Source organism: Bufo bufo, chromosome 7 (genome assembly GCF_905171765.1).
Source record: "Bufo bufo chromosome 7, aBufBuf1.1, whole genome shotgun sequence".
In the NCBI taxonomy this organism is placed as follows: domain Eukaryota; kingdom Metazoa; phylum Chordata; class Amphibia; order Anura; family Bufonidae; genus Bufo; species Bufo bufo.
Genome location: NC_053395.1, coordinates 155,770,745 through 155,786,071, shown reverse-complemented (window position 1 = coordinate 155,786,071; position 15,327 = coordinate 155,770,745). Strand labels below are relative to the sequence as shown.

At 43.0% G+C, this 15,327-nt stretch overlaps 1 protein-coding gene across 3 annotated transcripts in view; it reads right to left on the bottom strand.

Moving 5' to 3' along the window:
- ADARB1 (adenosine deaminase RNA specific B1) overlaps nt 1–15,327 on the bottom strand; it is a 113,722-nt gene that overhangs the window by 69,690 nt on the left and 28,705 nt on the right. For 2 of the 3 annotated variants that reach the window (XM_040439247.1, XM_040439245.1), the window contains exon 2: nt 781–862. The exons of the other annotated variant lie outside the window; for it this stretch is intronic. The gene's annotated coding sequence lies outside the window, so the exon portion shown is untranslated. The remainder of the gene's footprint in view (nt 1–780; nt 863–15,327) is intronic. 3 annotated transcript variants of the gene reach the window in all.

Below are 15,327 nucleotides of genomic sequence, written 5' to 3'. Positions count from 1 at the left end.
GGCGCTGTAGCGGGTGTCTGCCTGTGATTTATCTTCATTTAAAGGGGTTTTCTGGAATTGATACTGATTACCTATCCTCAGGATAGGTCACCAGTATCTGATTGGTGGGTGTTCGACACCCAGGGGCCCCCTACCAATTAGCTATCTGAGAAGGCACCAGTGCACCTGTGAGCACTGCAGCCTTCCCCATGCTCATCAAGCACAGCGCTGCACACTGTAAAGTGAATGGGGCTGAGCACAATACCAAGCACAGCCACTATACAATGTACGGTGCTGTGTTCACATAAGCGCTAATGCCTTCTCAAACAGCTGATCGGTGAGGGGTTCCGGGAGTCTGACTTCCGATCAGATACTGATGACCTATTCTGAGGATAGGTTAACAGTATCAAAATTCCAGAAAACCCCTTTAATGGAGCTAAGCTGCAAGCGGTTAACCGGCATCTAAAGTGATTAACTGCGGCTTTCAAAATCTGCCAAGTGAATGGGTCCTTAAAATCTTCTGCCCTACTGCTGTGGTGCCCTCCGCTCAGATTCCAAGTGGAAATCACTGAAGCCAGGTCTCTGACCACTACAGCCAATCACTGGCCTCAGTGGTCATGAATCCATGACTTAGGCACTTCAATGCCGAGGCCAGCAATCAGAAGCGACTTTATCTATTCTGGCTAAGATAAAACTGTTTCACCATGTCAGTATTTCACTTCCAAAGAAAGAAAAGGATTTCTACAGCCTTTAATGCTTCTTCTAAGCCTAGCAATGCAAGACCAGCACAATGAGACATACCTTCAAAGGATTCAGGTAGATAGTGGCTTTTTAATGGGCTTCTGAAACTTGGGGTGACCAGGAGGATCCTGTGGTATGCAGCCTGGAAAATAATGAAGAAATCTTTTTTTAGAACTTGAGGACAGATGGCTCTAGAAAATCCTCTTCAATACGACAGAAGAGTTGGCTGCGTCTCTGCCGTTTTAGATACGTAATGAATAATCCGATGCCAGCGAGTCAGCCTTGGCCATGCTGAACACCAGTGACTGTACAAACACTGCATGTTGTTTCATGTAAGCGACTATAACAGTAAACAATGGGTGAAACGGATTACCAACTACACCAGTCATCCGGAAACTGATCTACCCACAAATTAAGCAGGGAAAAAGCCATCAGAAGTGAGGGAGTGCTGGCCTACTACAACAAACGGTGGTGCTCAAGTAAAGGGCCCTTTACACGGGCCAAGAATCAAACAGATAATCGCTAACAAGTGTTCGCAGGAAGGTTCATTAGCAATCATAACATCAGGTCATAGGGCGTGCTCACGTGCACTATGTCCTGACGATGTGTGTACGTCAGGATTCAGTGCAGCGCTGTTCGGGGAGGCGGGTGACCACGGAGCGTGAGTAATAGCAAGCTCTTCGCTCCATGGTAACATGGCGCAAACGAATCACCGATGCAAAAAAATTTCCATCAAGGATTTTTTTTGTGTTGAGTTAATCGATTAATTTGAGTAATCATTTTAGCCCTACACGAGGGTATTTTCTTTCTGTGTCCATTCCTTTCATATGTGGAACAATTTATTTCAATGGGTGCACTAAAAAAAAAAAGGGATAACATGAACTTTTGTGCGGTCTCCTAAATCCTTGTTTGCCAGCAGCAGATCGTGCCATCTAAACAGGCTCGGCTGCCGGGAAATACGGATTCTTTATGGGATGAGCAATAGCATTAGTGATCACTCCTCCCCATACTGTGGAGATTGCTGCACGTAAATGCAGCAGTGTCCTTCACTGATGAGCAGACAGGAAGGAAAGCTTTCTTCCCGACAATCATCTTGCTTAATCCATCAGTGTAAAGGGACATTTAGGCTATGTCCACACTAGTGCTGACAATTCCAGTATTCTGTCCTGGCGAACGAACACAATATCAGAATAACTGGATCCGGCATATGCCAGACAGAACCGAGCCCATCAAATCCCTTTCACTGTAATGGGAATCTGTCGTTTTTCAGAATGAATGATGATATACTGGAATTGTCAGCACAAGTCTGGACGCAGCCTTAAGGCCCCAGATTATCACTGAGCGTTTGTACGAACATACTCGTTCGTCAGGTAAGGCTACTTTCACACCTGAGTTAAGTGCGGATCCGTCTGGTAACTGTACAGACGGATCCACACCTATAATGCAAACGATTGTATCCGTTCAGAACGGATCCGTTTGCATTATGAAGAACAAAGTCAAAACAGATCTGTCCTGACTTATATTGAAAGTCAATGGGGACGGATCCTTTTTTAATTGCACCATATTGTGTCAGTGAAAACGGATCCGCCCCTATTAACTTACATTTTAAGTCAGGACGGATCCGTTTGGCTCCACATCGCCAGGCGGACACCAAAAACGCTCCAAGCAGCGTTTTGATGTCGCTCTCCAGAGCGGAATGGAGGCTGAACGGAGGCAAACTGATGCATTCTGAACGGATCCTTATCCATTCAGAATGCATTGGGGCTGAACTAATCCGTTTTGAACCGTTTGTGAGATCACTGAAACGGATTTCACAAATGGAATTCAAAATGCCAGTGTGAAAGTAGCCTTATAAGATTGTTTGCGCAGTCACCTAAATATTCATTTGCCGGCAGCAGATAGTGCTGTAAACAGTACTCTGCTGCCAGCAAACAATGTTTTTGTATGGGAATGAGATATAGCATTAGCGATCACTCCTCCCCATTCTGTAGAGGGGGATCAAGTAAATGCATTGGTCTCCACTGAAGAGTAAGGGCTGTTTCACACGAGCGTATCCCTTGCGTGTCATCCGCAGCATGAATGACAGCCAAGCCCTGTTCTGGACAGCACAGACACAGAGCATTAGGCTACATTCACACGTCAGTATTTTTCTATAATCCGATTTTCTGTCCGTTTTTTGCGGATCCGTTGTTCCTGAAAATGTTTCCGTATGTCATCCGTTTTTTGCGGATCCGCAAAAAAACGGAAACATGTATATATTTCAATAAGCAAATAAAGTTGTTTGGATTTCTTGAAAAAAAAAAAAAAAATAATAATAATTAAAATGTAATTTCCAGGAACGGATTCCGTATAAAACGGATGACATACGGAATGACATCCGTATGTCTTCCGTTTTTTGCGGATCCATTTACTTAGTATTGTACCAGGATGCGATTTTTCAGGAAAATAGGACATGTTTTATATTTAAACGGACATGCGGAACGGAACAACAGAAACGGACAGCACACATTGTGCTGTCCGTTTTTTTTCCAGGACCCATTGAAAATGAATGGGTCCAGATCTGGTCCAGAAAAAACGGAACAGATCAGGAAAGAAAAAACGGACGTGTGAATGGACCCTTAACATGATTGATAATGCTCCGTGCCTCTCTGATCTTTTTACTACAAAACCAGTGAGATAAAGTTGTCACTGTGATTTTGTAGCAAAAAACACAAGAGGCACGGAGCATTATTAATCATGTTAATGCTCCGTGTCTGTGCTGTCCAGAGCGGGGCTTGGCAGTCATTCACACTGCGGCCCTAACAGATCATCAGGATTAAATGTGTCCTTCCTGACAATCGTCTGTTCCATCAGCATGGCTGCAGGAAATTAGGCTTAATGTGGGCACAGCCTTGCAGCCCTGGGGTCACTGGAAGGCTTTATGAGAGGTAGCAAGCTGTGTGTGAACAAACAAAAAAAAAAAAAAAAAAAAAAAAAAAAAGAGTATTTTTGACTGATCTTAAGAGCTTGCTCTAGCTACAACGTTCTAGTATGGGCAATCGTTTAGTCATGACCGATATGCCCAGCAGTTACATGGTTTAAGGTTAGCTGAATAATGAAAGGTTACTGCATTTTTTTATTCAACTCTATGAATTCATGTTTTCAGGCCAGTAAAGATTGTTATCCACTGGGAGTAAAAGACATTTTCTATTAACCACCTCAGCCCCCAGTGCTTAAACACTTAAAGACCAGGCCACTTTTTACACTTCTGCACTACACTACTTTCACCATTTATTGCTCGGTCATGCAACTTACCACCCAAATGAATTTTACCTCCTTTTCTTCTCACTGATAGAGCTTTCATTTGATGGTATTTCATTGCTGCTGACATTTTTACTTTTTTTGTTATTAATCTAAATTTAACGATTTTTTGGCAAAAAAAAATGACATTTCACTTTCAGTTGTAAAATTTTGCACAAAAAAAAACGACATCCATATATAAATTTTTCTCTAAATTTATTGTTTTACATGTCTTTGATAAAAAAAAAATGTTTGGGTAAAAGTTAGAGCGTTTACAAACTTCGGTAAAAAAAAATGTGAATTTCCGCTTTTTGAAGCAGCTCTGACTTTCTGAGCACCTGTCATGTTTCATGAGGTTCTACAATGGCCAGACAGTACAAACACCCCACAAATGACCCCATTTCGGAAAGTAGACACCCTAAGGTATTCGCTGATGGGCATAGTGAGTTCATAGAACTTTTTATTTTTTGTCACAAGTTAGCGGAAAATGATGATTCTTTTTATTTTATTATTTTTTTTTTCTTACAAAGTCTCATATTCCACAAACTTGTGACAAAAAATAAAAAAACTTCCATGAACTCACTATGCCCATCACGAAATACCTTGGGGTGTCTTCTTTCCAAAATGGGGTCACTTGTGGGGTAGTTATACTGCCCTGGCATTTTAGGGGACCAAATGCGTGCGAAGTAGTTTGAAATCAAAATGTGTAAAAAATGGCCGGTGAAATCCAAAAGGTGCTCTTTGGAATGTGGGCCCCTTTGCCCACCTAGGCTGCAAAAAAGTGTCACACATGTGGTATTGCCGTACTCAAGAGAAGTTGGGCAATGTTTTTTGGGGTGTCATTTTACATATACCCATGCTGGGTGAGAGAAATATCTCGGTCAAATGCCAACTTTGTATAAAAAAAAATAAAAAATAGGAAAAGTTGTCTTTTGCCAAGATATTTCTCTCACCCAGCATGGGTATATGTAAAATGACACCCCAAAACACATTGCCCAACTTCTCCCGAGTACGGCGATACCACATGTGACACTTTTTTGCAGCCTAGATGCGCAAAGGGGCCCACATTCCTTTTATGAGGGCATTTTTAGACATTTGGATCCCAGACTTCTTCTCACGCTTTAGGGCCCCTAAAATGCCAGGGCAATATAAATACCCCACATGTGACCCCATTTTGGAAAGAAGACACCCCAAGGTATTCAATGAGGGGCATGGCGAGTTCATAGAAATTATTTTTTTTGGCACAAGTTAGCGGAAATTGATTTTTATTTTATTTTTCTCACAAAGTCTCCCTTTCCACTAACTTGGGACAAAAATTTCAATCTTTCATGGACTCAATATGCCCCTCACGGAATACCTGGGGGTGTCTTCTTTCCGAAATGGGGTCACATGTGGGGTATTTATACTGCCCTGGCATTTTAGGGGCCCTAAAGCGTGAGAAGAAGTCTGGAATATAAATGTCTAAAATCTTTTACGCATTTGGATTCCGTGAGGGGTATGGTGAGTTCATGTGAGATTTTATTTTTTGACACAAGTTAGTGGAATATGAGACTTTGTAAGAAAAAAAAAAGAAAAAATTCCGCTAACTTGGGCCAAAAAAAAAAGTCTGAATGGAGCCTTACAGGGGGGTGATCAGGGAGTCTATATGGGGTGATCACCCCCCTGTAAGGCTCCATTCAGAAGTCTTTAGGTGTTTTGCAGATCCGATCCATGTATCCGTGGATCCGTAAAAATCATACGGACGTCTGAATGGAGCCTTACAGGGGGGTGATCAGGGAGTCTATATGGGGTGATCACCCCCCTGTAAGGCTCTATTCAGACGTCCGTATGTGTATTGCGGATCCGATCCATGTATCCGTAAAAATCATACGGACGTCTGAATGGAGCCTTACAAGGGGGTGATCAATGACAGGGGGGTGATCAGGGAGTCTATATGGGGTGATCAGGGGTTAATAAGTGACAGGGGGGGGTGTAGTGGTGTTTGGTGCTACTTATTACAGAGCTGCCTGTGTCCTCTGGTGGTCGATCCAAACAAAAGGGACCACCAGAGGACCAGGTAGCAGGTATATTAGACGCCGTTATCAAAACAGCGTCTTATATACCTGTTAGGGGGTTAAAAAAAAAAATAGCATCTCCAGCCTGCCAGCGAACGATCACCGCTGGCAGGCTGGAGATCCACTCGCTTACCTTCCGATCCTGTGAACACGTGCGCCTGTGTGCGCGCGTTCACAGGAAATCTCGCGTCTCGCGAGAGGACGCGTATATGCGTCCAGGAGGAATGAATAGACCACCTCCAGGACGCGTCGCTGCATTCGGCGGTCCGGAGGTGGTTAAATGACATCAAACAGATCTTGGGGCTGAGCTGCTCCTAGGCCATGTGATCAATGTCGTCACTCGGCCTAGGAAGAGCTGGAGAAGGCTGTGGCGCTCACAGGCGCGCTCTGCCCTCTTAAACGGCTGATCAGGGCCCCCACTGATCAGAGGATCCCAGGAAACCCCTTTAAATGAAGCTAAACCACAGGCAAGCACCCACAGCATCACCAAGCACCGCTGTCTGCATAACCAAACAAAAAACAAAAACAGTAAACCCCTTTAATAAGGGTGCCTGCACATGGTGTGAATTATGCAGTTTTTCTGTGTGGATTTCATGCTAAAAAAAAAAAAACAGCAGCATAATATGTACCAGCAAAGTGAATGAGATTCGACAAATCTCATGTACACTGCTTTTTTTTTTGGTGCGGATTTTAAAATCTGCAGCATGTCAATTGTTTGTGCGATTCCGCGCCTTCTGTAGAGTGGTTTTCCCCATAAAGTTCGATAGGGTTGTTTACATAAACAGAACGTGTGCTTCCCGTTGCCGTATTGCGGACCGCATTTGCGGATCCGCAATACACGGGTGCCGTTCTGTGGGCATTCCGCATCACGGATGCGGACCCATTCACTTGAATGGGTCCGCAAATCCGGAGATGCGGAATGGAAGCATGGAACGGAACCCTACGAGTGCTTCCGTGGGGTTTCCTCCCGTACTTCCGTTCCGCAAAAAGATAGGACATGTCCTATCTTTTTGCGGAACAGCTGGATCGCGGACCCATTTAAGTAAATGGGTCCACGATCCGCTGCCCCACGGACTGTGCTCGTGCATTGATGCCCGCATTTTGCGGGCCGCACACATTCGTGTGCAGGGGGGCCTTAGGCTACTTTCACACTAGCGTTTTGGGCGGATCCGTCATGGATCTGCAAAAACGGATCAGTTACAATAATACAACCGCATGCATCCGTAATGAACGGATCCGTTTGAATTATCTGTAACAAAGCCAAGACGGATTCATCATGAACTTCACTGAAAGTCAATGGGAGACGGATCCATTTTCTATTGTGCCAGAGAAAACGGATCCGTCCCAGTTTCGTCAAGCGGAGGTGTCCGCCTCCAGAGCGGAATGGAGACTAATTGTAGGCTAACTGATGCATTCTGAGCAGACCCTTTTCCATTCAGAATGAATTAGGGCAAAACTGATCCGTTTTGGACCGCTTGTGAGAGCCCTGAATGGAAAGCAAAAACGCCAGTGTGAAAGTAGACTTATGTGCATGTTTCCTGCACACAAATATGCACTGTGTGCAGGTGCCCTAACTGGCCTGAAAGAAAATAACTAAGTCCATCTGCACACACATCTATACTCCAAAGGAAAATTGCTGGAAGAGATTACACCAATTGAAGGATGCCAGAGTCTTAGATCGCATGATAAACAGGACAATGGGAACAAGGAATGATAATTGTCTGGTATAAATGAGCAATAGATCAGCTCGTTTATCAGGATAAAAATACCCGATTATCAGCAGCACAACTTCCTACGAAATCAGGCCAGTACTAATGGGTGCCGATGGGTGTGCTATCATCCATCGGCGCTTGCACTGCCCGAATAGTGCAATACCACCCTTAGGGCCAAAATACATATTATTGTATGGTCACCCAAACTTACCAAAAACAACGGGTTTGGCCGACAGTCTAATGTGTGTGGGGAGCTCCCAACTCTCCCCAAAGTGAATATTGTCACTTAATCCATCATCAGGTGTCTTGACGCTTTCCCCACTCTCCCAATTGAATACCATACACATTCGGCTGAACTGAATATGTACGGCGCAGTCAAGGGAGGTAGCAGTCAGCCGAAAAGCTATTGAATGTGTATGGCCACCTTCAGTGATCCCAAGAATAAGGTTAACATCCCAAACATATGCAGACATTAACCACCTCCCGTCCGCACGTTGACTAAAAACGTCCAGAAGGCGGTTCTATATCTCTGAATGGACGTTCCAGAACGTCCAGAGATCGCAGCTGCACTCTAATCGTGCAGCTGCAGATCGGGTTGCCCGCTGTCAGTGACAGCAGGGCAACCCTTAGAGAAGGCAGGGACAGTTCCCAGGCTTATACAGAGTACACAGTGCGGGAAGCGCTATGCGCTTCCTGTTCTGGCCCGGCGGTCATGTGACTGCCGATCCCGGAGAGTGCAGGAGCTGTCGGGTCTTTCACAGACCTCGATCAGCCCTGCACTGAGGCTGTATTTCCCCTGTAACTGGGGCTACTATGTCAGCCCCAGTTACAGGAGAAATCAATAGATGAAAAAAAATATAATGAAGTCAAATGTCCCCCAGAGTTCTTGTATAACCTTATAGGGGACGAAAAGTGTAAATATATATATAAAAAAAAAAAAAAAAAAAAAAAAAAAAAAAGTAAGGAATAATTATAAAAAAAATAATAAATCAGAAAGTTAAAAATAGAAATTTTTTATATTTTTTTTATAAAATAGACATTTGGTATTGCCGCATCCGTAATGGTCGGCTCTATAAATATATCACATGATCCACCCAGTCTGATAAATCAATCATAAAAAAATTTAACTGTGTAAAAAAAGCCATTTTTGTCACCTTACATCACAAAAAGTGCAACACCAAGTGATCAAAAAGGCGTATGTCCCACAAAATGGTACCAACAGTCACCTCATTCCGCAAAAAATGAGCCCCTACATAAGGGGGGGAAAAAAAATAAAAAATATATAAATCGCTAAAAAAATAAAACTATAGCTCTCAGAACATGGACACATTAAAACATCTTTTTTGTTTCAAAAATGCTATTGTGTACAGCTTAAATAAGAAAAAGTATACATATTAGGTATTGCCACGTCCGTAATGATCTGCTCTATAAAAATGTCACATGATCGAACCCCTCAGGTGAACACTGTAAAAATAAAATAAAAACTGTGCTAAAACAACCAATTTTTTGGTCACCTTGCCCCATAGTGTTATAATGAATGATCAAAAAAAATCATATGTACCCAGAAATAGTACCAATAAAACTGGCACCTTATCTCCTAGTTTACAAAATGCAGTCACTTTTTGGGAGTTTCTACTGTAAGGCCTCTTTCACACGGGCGTTGCGGGAAAAGGTGCGGGTGCGTTGCGGGAACATGCGCGATTTTTCCGCACAAGTGCAAAACATTGTAATGCGTTTTGCACTCACGTGAGAAAAATCGCGCATGTTGTTTGGTATTCAAACCCGAACTTCTTCACAGAAGTTCGGGTTTGGGATCGGTGTTCTGTAGATTGCTATTATTTTTCCTTATAACCATGTTATAAGGGAAAATAATATATTCTGAATACAGAGTGCATAGTACAATAGGGCTGGAGGGGTTAAAAAAAAAATAAAAAAATATTTAACTCACCTTAATCCACTTGCTCACGCAGCCCGGCTTCTCTTCTGTCTTCTTTTTTTGCTGTGTGCACGAAAAGAACCTGGGGTGACGTCACTCCGGTCATCACATGATCCATCACCATGGTAAAAGATCATGTGACGGACCATGTGATGACCGGAGTGACGTCACCACAGGTCCTTTTCCTGCACACAGCAAAAAAGAAGACAGAAGAGAAGCCGGGCTGCGCGAGCAAGTGGATTAAGGCGAGTTAAATATATCTATTTTTTTTTTAACCCCTCCAGCCCTATTTTACTATGCATTCTGTATTCAGAATGCTATTATTTTCCCTTATAACCATGTTATAAGGGAAAATAATAATGATCGGGTCCCCATCCCGATCGTCTCCTAGCAACAGTGCGTGAAAATCACTTTATTGCGGATGCTTGCGATTTTCACGCAACCCCATTCATTTCTATGGGGCCTGCGTTACGTGAAAAACGCACAAAGAGGAGCATGCTGTGATTTTCACGCAACGCACAAGTGATGCGTGAAAAATCACTGCTCGTGTGCACAGCCCCATAGAAATGAATGGGTCAGGATTCAGTGCGGGTGCAATGCGTTCAACTCACGCATCGCATCCGCGCGGAATACTGGCCCGTGTGAAAGGGGCCTAAGGGTGCATCAGGGGGCTTCAAATGGGACATGGCATCTAAAAAGCAGTTCAGCAAAATCTGCCTTCCAAAAACCATGTGGGGCTCCTTTTCTTCTGCGCCCTGCCGTGTGCCCATACAGCAGTTTATGACCACATGTAGGGCATTTCTGTAAACCGCAGAATCTGGGTAATAAATAGAGTTTTGTTTGGCTGTTAACCCTCGACGTGTTAAAGAAAAAAAATGGATTAAAATGGAAAATCTGCCAAAAAAGTGAAATTTTAAAATTTGATCTCCATTTTCCTTTATATCTTGTGGAACGCCTAAAGGGTTAACAAAGTTTGCAAAATCAGTTTTAAGTAACTTGGAGGGGTGTAGTTTCTACAATGGGGTCATTTATGGGGGTAGCCACTATGTAAGCCCCACAAAGTGACTTCAGACCTGAACCTTAAAAAGTGGGATTTGTCAATTCTTTAAAATTTTAAGAATTGCTTCCAAAAATTCTAAGCCTAACGTTCTAAAAAATAAAATGACATTTACAAAATGATGCCAACATAAAGTAGACATATAGGGAATGATAAGTAATAAATATTTTATGAGTTATCACTTTCTGTTTTAAAAGCAGAGAAATAGAAATTTTGAACATTGAGAATTTTTCCACATTTTTGGTAAATTTGGGATTTTTTCATAAATAAAAGGTGAAATATATTGACACAAATTTATGACCATCATGAAGTACAATGTGTCACGAGAAAACAATCTCTGAATGGCTTGGATAAGTAAAAGTGTTCCACAGTTATTACCACATAAAGTGAGATGTCAGATTTGCAAAATTAGGCCTGGTCAGGAAGGGGGCAAATGGCCCGGATGTGAAGTGGTTAACATGCAATGGTGGCAGTGGAGGAATGTAGGACCCAGAGAACACATTACCCACATCCACTGTTTCAAGAAAGATTATTGCCCAGATCTATAAAGGCTTTTGTGATCAAATAAAAAGTGGTCAAATCAGCCCTGCAGTTTTAAAGAGGACAAGCAAAGCATGTAAACCTAGGAGGCATTTTACTGGTGTATGCACAGCCAAGTTCATCAATCATTACTGGAAAAAGTGGAAGATGATAGAAATTAAATGGACTAAATACAGGCCACATCATGGCTGTGGCAGCCCAGGTGAACTTAAACTTTAGATTTTTTTTATTTATTAAAAACTACAGTAAGTGACATAATGAAGCAAGAACATTTATGCCACAATAAACTATCATAGTTATATCAGAAGCAGTCGTGAACTCCGACAGAAAATTTTCCTTATTAAAGTCCATGTACCCCTTTGGACATTTTTTTTTTTTTTCATTATTGCACTGTACTTTTGAGCTAAAAAACATTTTTGGGGTCTTTATTATAAATATGGAATCCTATTTTCTGTATAGAGCTGACAAGCTCTACTAGCTGCATGTGGATCTTTGTCTTTTCCGTCATCTGGGGAGAAGACGGACTCCTTATCTCTGATCTTATAAACACTTAATATAGCTCAGTTCTTATCTTACTGATAAGAATGTGGCTTAAATAAGTGTTTATGACCACTTAGTAATTTAGAGATAATTGATTAGATCAGCCCAACCTGCAGCCCGTGCAGTGACCGAAGGTGGAGCTTGTGCACAGTTGCAGAAGAGACGCTGCGGCAACTGAAGACCTCTGGACTAGGGCTGCAGTAAACGATTATTTTAGTAATCAAGTATTCTATTGATTATTTTTACTATTAATTGAGTACTCCAATAAGAAAAACCTTCCTAAAATAACGTATTGCTTTATAAAAACAATATTTTTTATTTATTACAGTGGTATAGAAAATAATTGCACACACACAAGGATTCTTTCACAGCTGCAATATACAGTACATTCTGTCAGAAGAAGCCAGCCAGAATGTACCGTATTGGGTAGGGATGTCCCGATACCATTTTTTTAAGACCGAGTACCGATACTTTTATTTAAGTACTCACCGATACCAATTACCGATACTAATTTTAACAATAAAATACACACACATGTATTTTCTGACCACTGACCAACCAAAAGGCCCAAAAACAGAACTTTAACATTCCAAGGAGACATTATACTATATGGGGGGCAGCCACAAGGAGACGTTATACTGTATGGGGCAGCCACAAGGAGACGTTACACTGTATGGGGGCGGACACAAGGAGACGTTACACTGTATGGGGCGGACACAAGGAGACGTTACACTGTATGGGGCAGCCACAAGGAGACGTTACACTGTATGGGGGCAGCCACAAGGAGACGTTACACTGTATGGGGGCAGCCACAAGGAGACGTTACACTGTATGGGGGCAGCCACAAGGAGACGTTACACTGTATGGGGCGGCCACAAGGAGACGTTACACTGTATGGGGGCGGCCACAAGGAGACGTTATACTGGTAGGGGGGCAGCCACAAGGAGACGTTACTGTAAGGAGTCAGGACAACAATTTTTGAAGCCCCCCCTCCTCAGTATAATATCATACAGTAATGTATATTTCTTCTTGCCCTAATGCCTGCTTTTAGAGATCAATGTGCAGCTTGCAGGCAGGAAGGGAATGACCAGGGCCATAGAAGACATACACTATCACCTTTAGAGGGACTCGCTCCTGGCAAACACAGCTCTGCTGCAGTGAATGCAGTGGAGCAGACTGTGATGTAATTATAGTTATTGCAGGGACTCAGAGAATCGTCTGAGAGTTTATTAGTTAAAACGAATCGAATGAGTCAGAGACTGTCTCACCCCAGACTTCCTGCTCTGCTACATGCACCCTGTACACACACAGCTCCACTACATGCTATGCTAATAATGCCCCCCCTTCCCCCCGGACGGACTTACAGGGAGCCGCAGAGCAGGAAGTCTGGCAGGGACTCGGTGACACGGTCTGTGACTCATTAGATTCTTTTAACTAATAAACTGTCAGACGATTCTCTGAGTCCCTGCACTAAGCTCCTTGTGCTGTGAGTCAATGCTGGTTGCCTCTGATTGGTTGGAGGGCGGGGAGGGGCGGGGCGGGCCTAGCTTCCACTCTAGGCTCCAATTACACTGCCTGCTGCTGCCTGTGAAGCTGTTACCTGTGGGAGATGCAGGGGCCGCGGACGGACACATAAAAGCAGTGCACAGGTATCGGGGACATTTGCACGAGTACATGTACTCGTGCAAATGCCCGGTATCGGTCCCGATACCGATACTGGTATCGGGACATCCCTAGTATTGGGTATAGCTGGATACTGCCAGCTGCAGCAGCGATTGACTAATGGGGTCCGGCCTTGTTACAGCATTCAAGCTGGGTTTTGGCTGGACCAAAAAAAAAAAAATATAAAAAAAGCTTTTAACGATACCCAGCATGTATGCCGGAACGTGGCCAGGTGGCCCTGGACCACAACATAGTCAATGAGAGCATATAGCTGGTTGTATCCGGCTATACCCAATACTGTATACTCCAGCAGGCTGTTCTTCTGCCAGAATGTGTATCTAAGGCTATGTTGTGAACTCTGTTAGTCTGTTCCGGTGGAGGATGCACTGGCTGCATCGGTCATAGCTGGATGCCCATTGACTATAATGGGGATCTGGACAAAAAAAAAACCGCTGTACAGTGACATGTTATGTCCCTCACTCCCCCAGTGCCATCAGATGATGATGATGATGATGATGATGATGATGATGATGATGATGATGATATCATCATGCCCTCTGTGCCATTGCCAATGATCCATGTCCCCCAGTGCCATCAGATATCATCAGCCCCTCCATGCCACTGCCATCACTTCAAATCACAGGTGCCCCCCACCCACCCAAGCTCCCCCCCAGTATTAATCATTGGTTGCAGTGCGCCCCCCCCAAGCCCCCCAGTATTAATAATTGGTGGCGCAGTGTGCCCCCCAGCCCCATCCCAGTATTAAAAAAGTTGGTTTCGCAGTGCGTCGCGCCCCCCCCCCCAGTATTATTCATTGGTGGCAGTGGCCACAGGATCCCCTCCCCTCCTCCTCCGATCGGAGCCCCAGCTGTGTAATCCTGGGGCTCCGATCGGTTACCATGGCAGCCAGGACGCTACTGGAGCCCTGGCTGCCATGGTAAGCTCCATGCTGCTGTGTGCACAAAGCACAGAGCAGCAGGGACAGTGTGAGCTCCTATTCACCCTGATAGAGATCTATCAGGGTGAATAGGACAAGAGTTCTAGTCCCAAAGGGGGCTAAAAGTTAGTAAAAAAAAAAAAAAAAAAAAACACAAAATTATTAAGTATAAATGAAAAAGAAAGATTTACAAAAAATAAAATAAAACGTTAAACATTTAATTTTCAGCAGATTTGTGAAGGAAATTTTTTATTTTTTTCCAAAAATGAAAATTCCCAGAATTTCGGTATAAATTATCGGCTATCGGCCTGAAAGTTCAAATTATCGGTATCGGCCCTAAAAAAAAAAAAAAAAATCAGTATCGGTCGATCCCTAGTAAAAACACTAGCTCCAGACTCCAGACGTTAGCTGAAAGTTTATGGGAAGTATGAAACAAAGTGCTTTTTTCTGGATTCTTTTTAAAAATGCAGCATGCTGTAGTGCTTGCCTTTTTTCCCCCAGACTTTTTCATGTCACCTTCTCTATAGAGAAAACATGCCATAAGGAAAATGCTAGTGAAATGAAACACTGAGAAAAAATTGGCTGAAAAACTGCAGGCGTTAAAAAAAAAAAAAAAGTTATTTTGGAATTTGTTTTTGCTGGCAGAAAAAAATGGCAATGCAAAATTCATGTCTGTAAGGACCATCAATCTAGGAGTTATAAAAAAAAAAAATAGCAATACAATAAAAATAAAAAAAAGTAAAAAATACAGTTTGACAAACATGCTAGGCATTTAACTGCAATCCCCTAAACGTCATTCTTTCAATGCTTACCCATATAAGGCTTTATCTAAAATATTCATCCAGACACAAAATCGTACATATCAGAAACGTCTAAATAGTTTCAACATG